Source organism: Leiobunum rupestre, chromosome 11 (assembly GCF_980474605.1).
Source record: "Leiobunum rupestre chromosome 11, qqLeiRupe1.1.hap1, whole genome shotgun sequence".
NCBI lineage: Eukaryota > Metazoa > Arthropoda > Arachnida > Opiliones > Sclerosomatidae > Leiobunum > Leiobunum rupestre.
Window position 1 is genome coordinate 34,455,202 of NC_143394.1, and position 12,159 is coordinate 34,467,360.

The 12,159-nt window shown below is 34.3% G+C and overlaps 1 protein-coding gene across 1 annotated transcript in view; it reads left to right on the forward strand.

Annotated features, from left to right (window-relative positions):
• Positions 1-591: 591 nt before the first annotated feature.
• LOC149922364 (LHFPL tetraspan subfamily member 2a protein-like) overlaps positions 592-12,159 on the forward strand; it is a 55,811-nt gene continuing 44,243 nt past the window's right edge. The window contains exon 1 of the mRNA XM_090163734.1: positions 592-977. The gene's annotated coding sequence lies outside the window, so the exon portion shown is untranslated. The remainder of the gene's footprint in view (positions 978-12,159) is intronic.

Below are 12,159 nucleotides of genomic sequence, written 5' to 3' on the forward strand. Positions count from 1 at the left end.
ACTGCGATTACGAAGGGATTGCTGAATGTTTACGGAATGATTATGGAGTGATTACAGTGTGATTACGGAATGATTATGGAGTGATTACAGTGTGATTATGGAATGATTATGCAGTGATTACAGTGTGATTACGAAACGATTACAGCGATTACAAAATAATTTCAGAATGATTAGGGAGCTATAACGACGATTACAAAATGATTAATAATGATTACGGAGTTATATCAGAATTATTACAGGGATTACGGCGTGATTACAAAGTGATTACCATATTCATTTATTCCAGAGTGTACACCGATTACGGTAAGTGGTCAGCTCGGTAAATCATCTCAGTGCGCAGTAATTAATAAACTAAACTAAACCGCATCGCTTCCAGGCTTACTTCCCTTTCAACAAATACCATGATTAATACAAGTCCGTTGGAAATTCTGGTGAGCCCCTGACTGCATGGCCTCGACGGGGATGCGATGATGCTCCCAGTACGGATGTAGTCGCGTCCCCTCTGATCCCTGGCGCTGTAGCATCCTTGGACTCGTCCTGCCATTCTCTGGCTCGGCGTACGCGGGCTCTCTGCTCAGTCAAGTTTCCCGCGCCTTCGTGGGAAGTTGTTTCTTACGCGAGCTCCCGTCGGTCACCCGCGCTCCTCGCTTCAGCGTTCAGTCTTCTTCGGAGGCTCTATTTCGTTTATTTTTTGAGTCACGAGGTTAAAGAGCGAGAGCTTCTCCAATTACGACAGCCCCGCTTCTTTCATAGAGAAATTATTATTCATTTTTATCGCGCTCTTCGCGGCTCTGACAGCCAGTTCGAGGTCGAAGAAAAGCTCTCGCAATTTTTATTCGTTCGACCGGGACTCTGAGAATTCAAACGTTTGTAAACTTTTGGGAAAGATTTTCGACGATAGAGCCCGGTTTTTTTTGGCCAACGAGTAAAGGCGGTCGGTTTTCAGAGCAACATGTGGTCGGCTTTCGTTGTCATTTGTAAGTACACTTTCGTTATTATTTAGTTTGTATTTTATCTATGATATGGATACATGCTACTTATTCATAATTATTGGATGTAAATATGGTTTTTTCTTAACATTTCATTTTCAAATTAGTGATCTTTGTCGAAATTTTTACTTTATTTATTTCAAATTAGTGACCTTTGTTAAAATTTTAGTTAATTATTTTTAAATTAATGACTTTGGTAAAACTTTTACCTAATTATTTTTAAATAACTGACATTTGTGAAGAGTTTACTTAATTATTTTTGAATTAGTGACCTTTTTAAAATGTTTACTTAATTATTTTTAAATTAGTGACTTTTCAAAACTTTACTTAATAATTTTTGAATTAGTGACCTTTGTTAACATTTCAATTAATTATTTATTTTTAATTAGTGACCTTTGATATAATTTGCTCTAATTATTTATTTTTTAATTACTGGCAAATATTTGTTGTGTTGCTTTTAGTTTTGACTTAAAGTTCGCCAACGAATTTTTACTGTTTATTTCCACAAAACGTTGCAATGGAAAATGAAACTTTCAATTAATACGAAAATCCTTTTCAAACTTTCGACTATATATGGCGAATTATATTATTCTGAATTATGTGATAAGTTAGATAAGATAACGTTAAGGGCTAAATCGTACCGACGTAGTAAAATGAATACTTCAATACAAATCAAATAGAAACCGAGTTCAAAGCGTATTAGTAATACCATAAGTTTATTATTACCTTTCATATAAGTGTGCTGGTTCCCTATATTTCGCAAGTTAAATTTTACTCGTAGCCATCTCTAGAATGACCACCCGTGTAAGGTAGGACTTCGGACAAAGTCATTAGGCTTAGTGCGTGCTTATTGACTGCATGATGGGAGACTCGCAGTGAAGTAGGACCTCCGCTTGATTATTCATTTTCAAGTAGTCATGTCGCGTATATTTCTCGTTAAAAGCGCTTATCTTTTTGGGTATGATGTCAATTTTACGAAACTCCACACAAAGCTACCAGTTATTATTTCGACTAACTGACATACTTATGAAACTAATTATAAACTAATGACAATACCCAGAATCGATTAATAAAGAAGTTAAGAAACACGACATTAGACGTGTAGGGACAGCTTGTAGCTGAGGCTAAGAGTAAATTTTACAAAATGAAACTACGTGTACACGTTTTCGAGAGTGGACTTAACCTCTCTATTATGAACGGGAACGTCTAGGTTCCCACAGCTAGTACAGTGAAAGCTATCTGAAAGCCCGACGTTCTGTGACTCATTTCTTCAACTATTAATTGTTTTTCATAATTACTATCAGACTTTCTCCACCAGTATTTTAACAATTCTTTCTCTATTTTTTATTATGTTTAGATGTAATATTTTTATTTTATTACTAAAGCTGAGGCTGAGTATATAGAGTTATTCTATGTAAACATTAATTGCTTTTCGGTCCCTCTAGTGGTGTACGTTATTCTATGTAAACATTAATTGCTTTTCGGTCCCTCTAGTGGTGTACGTTATTCTATGTAAACATTAATTGCTTTTCGGTCCCTCTAGTGGTGTACGTTATTCTATGTAAACATTAATTGCTTTTCGGTCCCTCTAGTGGTGTACGTTATTCTATGTAAACATTAATTGCTTTTCGGTCCCTCTAGTGGTGTACGTTATTCTATGTAAACATTAATTGCTTTTCGGTCCCTCTAGTGGTGTACGTTATTCTATGTAAATATTAAATGTTTTTCGGTCCCTCTAGTGGTGTACGTTATTCTATGTAAATATTAAATGCTTTTCGGTCCCTCTAGTGGTGTACGTTTTTTAAGGCGGAAGACTACAGTCGCCATTGTCTACTTTCGCACTATTTCAAGCTGAACTCTTTTAATTTTGTATTTTAACTTTTAAAATAATGGTTATGTGTATAACAGCCTCTTGTTTAGTGATTAAACTATTTTTGACAATTTTAAATTTAAAAGAAATTAAGTTACTACGTTTAAATTCGGACCACCTGAGCTAAACAAGTTGGGCAAGTGGCTAAACTACCCTTTAGTTAGGATATCATATCTCGTTAACTATTAATATTATAATTATCAAAATTATTTTAAGCACTAGAGGAAGGTTCAGCTTAATAAGAAAAATATAATTAAATTGTGTAATTTTTATAACAGAAACGTTCAGCTGAAACGAAAAAGGAGCTTTTATTGTAATCTTCCACCTTAAGAACATTTTATTAATTTTCTAGAAAAGGTTTCAAATAATTCTGGCAACACCATTGGATCATACTTATGGCTCGGGTAGATAGAACGGTATAATTTCTTCAAAAATTAACCTACATTTTTCCCATAAAAACAAAAACTTCGACGTAGGATCATAAAAGTTTTACAGTTTACATTAGCGAAGCTCTTATCGGGAGAGATCCTTCAAGGACCGCGGCAGTAACGATTTACGAGGCATAAACCACCCAAAAAAGTATATTTTTATGGCCACCACACGCGTTATACATTAGGGCTCTCCCATTATCCACCGTTTTAATCTATAAATATGGAAGCTGACGCGGATTCCTGTTTCAACATCGGACGAAAACAATTAAAACAACTTTCACAGAAATTAAAATCGAGGCGGAAAAGCTGCCCACGCGTGCAAAATCGCGTGCCTTCTTCACCCTTTCTACACCCTCCAAGTACAATGAGATAGAGATAGAAAAAATATCATATTCAAGAACAACCGTGGGTTTGATACCACGAAGATATAGTGGTACTTCAAAAACGTACGGGCGTACAAATAGAATACATACAGGGTGCTTAATCTGGCATTTGTTTGAATTTTAATAAATAGCTATTGATTTAATTTTTTTTATAAAAATAAAATTATTTATTGTTTAAATTGACATTTTGATTTTATTGAATTTTTGATAATTTTCCGGAAAATAATCGAATTCTTTTATCCGGATAATTTCCCGTATTTTCCCGAAAAAAGTAAAAAAAGTTTTAATTCCATGATTAGTATAATATTGTTTGCAAAATTAAATAAAGCAGCATTTTCGCCTCATTTTTTCGAATCTAAAAGTAAAACTAAACATATAGACTAGCTTTAAACTGATTATTATTATTATTTTATAAAAAGATAAAAACATTAAAAACCCGTAAAAAGTTATATATGTTTCAATCTTTTATTTTTCCGATTTGCTGAAAATTTTCCGGAAACATTTCTGCATTTTATTTTTCCAGAAAATTAATATTACTAATTATTAAAAAGCAATTGTTTAATGTTTTAATAAAAAGCGATTGTTTAATTTTTTAATAAAAAATTATACTTATTTGTTTAAATAGACATTTTTATTTCATTGAATTTTGAATTTTTAATAAAGTGATTGATTTAATTTTTTAATAAAAATAAATTTATTTTTATTTATTTAAATCGGATTTAACCGTTTAATGTCTTAGATTGGTTTTGCATTAGAACCAATTTTTTAGAAGTTTTTATTCTTACATTGAAATAAGTTGTGAATTAAATCAATGATTTAAAAAAACAAAATCAACGAGCCATCGTTTAAAATCACCGAGTTTTACTAATGCCTGGCAGTTGGAATAAATTAAAGGAATCATGTGATTGAAGGCGTTAATAGTTAATTGACAAGATTATTTGTTCGGCCTCTGTTCATTACCTGAAATTAAATTTACTGGTTTTAGTTTTTGTTTTAAATTTTTTGAGGTATCTCGAAAGAAAACTTTCTAAACCTGGATTTTTTTAATACATAATTCCTTTATTTGAAAACCATCTCAACAAATTAAAAATAAGTTCCCTTAAACTCGGATTTTTTAATACTATTCCTTTATTGAAGTAATTAAAAAAATCCCAACCAATTAATTATTTATTTATCTAAAATCGGAATTTTTTAATATTATTCCTAATTTTATGAAGTTTGAGAAAGCCCAACAAATTAATTACTTATTTACCTAAAACTCTTATTTTTTAAATATTATTTCTTTATTAAAGAAATTGAAAAAACCAACTAACTAATAACTTTTCCACTAAATTCGGTTATTTTTAATATTATTCCTTTTCTAAAGAGCTCGAAATTTTGTCTAAAAATTAAAACCAAAAAATGTTTTCTTGTTTCGATAAATATTTTTAATAAGACACCCTATATTACAAACCTGCATTTTCCCCGCAACTTTGGTTGAAATTTCGATAAAATGATAGATTATCGGAAACAAATTGAAGCACCCTGTACATAGACAGGTCTACATCAATTGCTAGATAGAACGTCGGGTAGAGGAAGAGCGATAACAAATAATGACGTCACGCTTCGTTTACCCATAATCCCCGGCGGTTTCCCACCCCAAAAGAAGCCAGTCTGACTGAGCCGGGAGTCCCTTCAGCCCCGGGGCCTCCACCGCCACCACTATTATATTTGCAGGTGATTCCCGCAAACGCTGGCCCGGGCCTTGGCGCGGGGGTGGCCAAAAATGACGAGAGAGATGAAAGCCGCTTCAAAAAATAGATGGATATAAAATACTCCTCTTGTTTACACAATGATCCTGACGTACCCCTCAATACTTGATATAACACGGTGATGGCGTAATGCTATTGTTTACCATTCCGTATCTCTCGACACCCTCCTTCCCTCAACGTAACTGACTAATTCGTAAACCGACTATAGACGAAACTTTTCAATCCGCCGTTCTTTCGATAACCGAGCGAATGTTTACAATACCGCCTGGTCGCCGTCATCGAACAGAAAAAGCAAACACGACTACGGTTTTCAGATATAGTTATAGCGCGCTATAATATGTTCCCCCTCTTCTCGCGTACAAAAGGCATTTCTCCAGCCCGCACACTCCATCAGCCGCTCATATTTTTCAACAAGGGGGGCGCAGGTATACTGATTTTAGCCCGTGACGCATTCGAGTACATTCCTCAATGCGGAGAAAGAAAAGTCCCGAATAATATTCCGGTAGGGCCGAGTTTCGAGGGGCGGCCTCCGAATCAAGAAGAATTTACATGACGCCAGAACTGGATATGTCTTTTCGGGCGGCCATCGCGCCTCTTCAAAGATGAGGAGCTTTTTCTCCTTCTGACGTAAGAAGGGGGCGAACGTGCGAATTTCTATAAGCGAAAGGGAGACACCGACCAGGGACTGCTTCCTTTTTTAAATCAATATGGAAATCACAAATTTATAGGAGTCGGGCTCCCCGACTTATTTATATTTATAAGAATTTTTCGCGACCTAAACACGCCACCTGGTAGCGAGAATCATTTAAAATAAAAAAAAAATTCTAGTCAAAGTAAAACCAACTTTTGTTGAGAAAATTCTTCGCATTATTTTAAATATATTTACATTTATTTTTATTTTATGAAGTTACGTATTAGAAAGGATAGATACGAAAAAAATGAAAGGTACGCATTATGGTGGATTATATTTCTGCCAGCAGGTTTATACAGCAGCTAGGGGTCACTGGCGCTAGTTACGTTAAAAGCAAATAATGGCTTGTGTTAGCCGAAGATTTTTCGTTGTATAATATTTTGACTTTATGGAGGCAGCTACTAAGCCTATGTTCACAGTCTTGTGGTTTTATTTGTGGAATAATTATAGAGATTAAGGTCGAATAAGAAACCGTACGAAGTGTAGTCTGCTCACAACAAAGCTGTACACGTTTTCCGTTTTAGTCTGCTCGCAACAAAGCTGTACACGTTTTCCGTTTTAGTCTGCTCGCAACAAAGCTGTACGTCTACAAGTTTTCCGTTTTATGGGGCTGCAGCTTAATCTTGCTATTGTTTAAAAAAATAAGCGCATTCTAATTGAAAATGCAGAGGGAATATTCAAATCTGTCATGATTAGAGGAGGTGGATGTAACCAGAAGCATATAAAATATTTTTAGATAAAAGTAACCATCTTCAGCTGCTACTAACGTTTTTCGCTTTAAATATGCATTATTTAAGGAATAACTAACAAGGAGAGTACCCGAGGCGTTTTTTGCCGATTTTGTTCAAAGCCGGGCGTAATGTAGACCTATATGAGATATGAAATTTCCAAAAGGAGATTCGATTTGCCATGGCAACCGAAAATGTTTTTGACCACTTAAAACAAAAATGGGATTTTTAAAAAAATTGAAAATCACGAAATGGGTAATTTGGACCACATTTAGGTAAATTTCATCAAGTTTGGGTAAAAAGGATATTTTTGGGTAAAATAAGAAAAAATCTTATTTTTTGTTTTAAGTGGTCACAACATTTTCGGTTGCCATGGCAAATCGAATGGGTAATGCAACGTCTCCTTTTGGGAAATTTTATTTTTTTGCATAACCTTTTGAAACACCCTGTATATACTTCTGATGTAACGTAATGAGGGTAAACTGTATGGGTACGCAGACTGCTTTCATTCTAAATAGCGTACAGGTATAAACCGTATAATGATATAAGAACAGATGTGTTTCCGAACTAAAAAATGAAAGTACAGACTAAGCAAAATATAACGGATGAACTAACACGTAAGTTGTAGCTTTTTTGACTGACTATATAAAAATAAAAAAAGGTTTTGACCTAAATAAATTAACACACAATCCCCCGATGTATTAACAATATTTTAAATATTAAATTTACATTAGAACAAATTTTCAATCTTCATGTACATAAACTTAACAAACGCCAGAGGAATTTTATTGAAAAAGAAACGCGAACACGTTAATATAAAATTAATTTGATTGAAAAATTAATATTTCGAGTTACCTGGCGTACGTATGTTTTTGGAGTTAGATGGCGCCTGAGTCAATTGGTACGAAATTCAAATATAACATTAGGTCCCGCGAATTGGCCAGAAATCTAATTAAAAATTAAAATTTCTTAATGCAACCAAAAACGTAGTTCATAAATAATCAGTACTAACTAAAATTATAACTTACAACAAAGTCGGTCTTAATTTAAAAAAGTTTTGTAAATTTTAAGTCGAAAATCACCGGAAATCCAATCACCAACAATTAATAAAATGGGCAAATCCCCACTTCCGGGGCCCCGATCTGAGAATTGTTAGCAATGCCGGCGAGGACATGATATTTACAATTGATTGATGTATCATGTGCCTGTGTACCTTTAACGAACCGCGAGAAATTGTGCGAACACCATAAGAGATCGGTTCAGCTGGTGATGAGAAAAAGATAATATATATTCTTGGAACACGATGAAGAGAAGCTTATTACTCAATTTTAAAAATAAATATTTTATTCGATCTTCAAAAAAATTAATATTAAAATTAAAAAATGTTTCCACGAAAAATCTATATTGTCAATGCAAAAAGATTCAAAACTTTGATCTTAAAAAAAATTAATATTAAAATTAAAAAAATGTTTCCACGAAAAAATCTATATTGTCGATGCAAAAAGATTCAAAACTTTGATCTTAAAAAGACTTCATATTAAATTTAAAAAAATGTTTCCACGAAAAATCTATATTGTCGATGCAAAAAGATTTAAAACTTTGATCTTAAAAAGACTTCATATTAAATTTAAAAAAATGTTTCCACGAAAAAATCTATATTGTCGATGCAAATAGATTCAAAACTTTGATCTTAGAAAAAATTAATATTAAAATTAAAAAAAATGTTTCCACGAAAAAATCTATATTGTCGATGCAAAAAGATTCAAAACTTTGATCTTAAAAAGACTTCATATTAAATTTAAAAAAATGTTTCCACGAAAAATCTATATTGTCGATGCAAAAAGATTCAAAACTTTGATCTTAAAAAAAATTAATATTAAAATTAAAAAAATGTTTCCACGAAAAAATCTATATTGTCGATGCAAAAAGATTTAAAACTTTGATCTTAAAAAGACTTCATATTAAATTTAAAAAAATGTTTCCACGAAAAATCTATATTGTCGATGCAAAAAGATTCAAAACTTTGATCTTAGAAAAAATTAATATTAAAATTAAAAAAATGTTTCCACGACAAAATCTATATTGTCGATGAAAAAAGATACAAAACTTTGATCTTAGAAAAAATTAATATTAAAATTAAAAAAAATGTTTCCATGAAAAAATCTATATTGTCGATGCAAAAAGATTCAAAACTTTGATCTTAGAAAAATGTAAAAAATATATTATTAAGAAGTCATCTATATGGTTGATGTGAAAAGATACTACACTTTGATCTTAAAAAAAGTTAATATTAAATTTCAAAAAAGGTTTTCTATGATTTTAGCTATTCAATACAAAACAAAATATTTCGTGGCAATAAATTGTTTTATTTAAATTTTTCAAAGTATCTTAGAGAATAGCACCGAAAACTATAAAACAAAAATATGTAATACCATTGATATATAATAATTGGTAAAACGTTTGGGAGAATTCTAACATCAAGTTAAAACCCGCAAAAAGAAATACAATTTAAGTCTACTAAAGCCACGTTCACACTTACCCCTAGAATCGCTTCGTTTAGATAACTAGTTTCCAAAACCAGCCTGAGAAATCGCTTCGTGTTGGTTCGAGAAGCAACTCTTCCAAGTCGGTTCGCTTAGAATCGCTTTCAGAACGATAAGGCGGGCAAGTAAAATTGCTCGTAATTTCCAAAATAATGGGAATAAAATTCTAAATAATGTCAAATAATATTACTGTATGTATAGTAAACATGATTAACTAATTGTTTTGGGATACATTTTAGTATTTACAAAATTCTAGTCATAATTTGAAATGGCGTTAAGCCTTGGCTATAAGCGAACGGGGGGGGGGGAAGCGATTTTGCACGTGTGAGCCAAGAATTATCGTCGGCGGTCAAAACTGGCATACAAACCGACCTAAACTGGGTTTTAGGCTCCAGTGTGAACGTGGCTTAATAGTCCTATTGTTTCGCTTACTTGGTTTCGTAATTAACGATTAAACAAATAAAAAGGGGAATGGTCTTCTGATAAAAGTTCGCCGAAGTTGAACCCCTGGGATGGCTTCTATAAATGTACCCTTCCTCCCATGGCAATGTAAGGCCAATTTCAAGCTACACTTTCACCAGTACCCAATGAAAGAGGTTGGATGACGAAAACTATTCCGTTATAAGTAAGCGCTTGAACGTTCAACCTTCTACAGCGCTTTTTAGAAGTTTGGTCGAACTAACTGGTCCGAGGCTTTGGTGAACTTAATGAGCTGGAAACCGAGCGACATTTTGACCCGCGGGTGAAAGTGTAAACAAACGCTATTCCTTTGAGATAAAACGTACCTCGAAGCAATTTTCCGCGCTTACATTGGTACCTAGTGTTTTCCGTAAGCCGACAATAGAGCCAAGCACTTTTAAAACACGATCGAAAGTTAATAAGGACTCAAATTAACCGAATTTAGCCAGAACAGTTTCCATAAAATCAAAACGGGCTAATAACGTAAACGACGTTATTAATATACAATGAAGGGGCATCTCGGATAAGATACGCATCTACGTCCGATTAAACCCTCCAATTTCGAAGCGGGAACCAGTTTATAGCGAGCGATGTTTAATAACCTCCGCGTTTAGATCGCTTCATTACATCCCATTACCCAAAGTGGCCCAACGTACGTAACTTAAACCAGGAGGGCTCGACGGCTAGGTAGCGGGCGGAGGGGGCAACCCAACCGCGACGCATCCGGTCCACCAACACCTGCAATTTTTCCCCCTCTTCAAAATAACGCGCTCAGACAACAGGATGTAACCGAAATAATAGATAGTGGATATTTTCGAGACGGCCGCGTGATTTGCTCACCCGATTTCGGCAATTTCGAATTGGAATTTCAATCAATATTATTTCATTAAATCCACATTGTTTCGAGAGATAAGTTGGGAAGTTTAGACGAAGATCTACAACCCGCGTAATCTCGATTTCGGGGCGGCGCGAAATTAAACCAACTTGTTGTAAGGGAGCGGGTTAAATTAAACAAGATAAACGAGGCTCTCTCAGGGAAGACGGCTCGACAGAATTCCCTCATAAATAACCTAATTATCCGCCAAAGTGAGTCGCCGACGCTGCCCCTTATCGGCAAGCCCGCTTTACCGATAGCTATGGCCGAATGTTATCGTCGCCCATTCGACCATCCTTGGACAGAGCCACCCTCCCTATACGTCTCGAATTTCGCCCAAAACTCGGGGTCGCCGGGGGTCGAAACGTGACTAATTCCGTCAACTCTCTTTCAATGAAGACGAAAAGGAGTTGAAAGGATTGAGACACCCCAACAGGGATATTATATTTGCAAAGGCTTCTATCCCTGCCGAGTACTTACCTCAAAACTAGCACGAACTAGACTCGCGAAACAGCACGAACTCGATATTTCAATAGACAGTGGAAAAGGCATTAACTTCCACAAGGCGTTTTTCACGAATGACTAAAAAAACTTGTGGAAGGCTATACGTTCACGTACGGACGCGTTTTGCTTAAACCGGCTGTGAAAACTTCTTTTGGGAATTTCTAAGCGCTTCAATTTGGAAAGGTAAATTTAATTAATTTAATTAATGCAAAATCTGTTTTTATTATTTTTCCTGGATTTTATCACGTATGCTAGAGAACATTTTTGAAAGTTTAGTCATGGACAGAAAATTAAGAGGACAGGTTTTCGATACCCTTTTATACAGTGCATTTTATTTCTCCCCGCGTATCAATCAGCTCGAGAGACTCCGAGGGAGTCTTGCAAGGTCGTTTGTACCACGTGATCTTAAAATTTCAAAATGTCAATCTAATGCGATTGATATTGTTACGTAATTTTTTGCGCTTTATATTTTAGTAATTTTTAATTTTGGTTTTTTAATTCAATAAAAACTATCAACTGATATTTAGTATATCATATTTAATCTATAAAAACGCGAAAAAATACCTTTTGGCGTAAAAATGTACTTTGTGTTTATCTTCTTCTTTTTTCGAACAGTATCGTCCACTCTTAGCGATACTTGTTTTTTTTTTCAAATAACCTTGGCCGACTCCCTTACTTGTTAGTGTGATTGGTTTACGGGGGCTAAAAACCAGGCTTTTTACCGATCCTCTAAAATCTACTATCCATGGTTTAGTCTAGAAGCGTTTGTCGAAAGTGCAGAATTTCCAGATGATCTAGGAGCGTTTGCCAGATGATCGATTTATTAATCTTTTCAAAGACAGATGGGCATTGTTACCAGATGATCAATTTATGATTGAAGATACTAAACGAGAGGGATAAATTCGGTAGCTCAATTTAGATATACAGATATAAAGG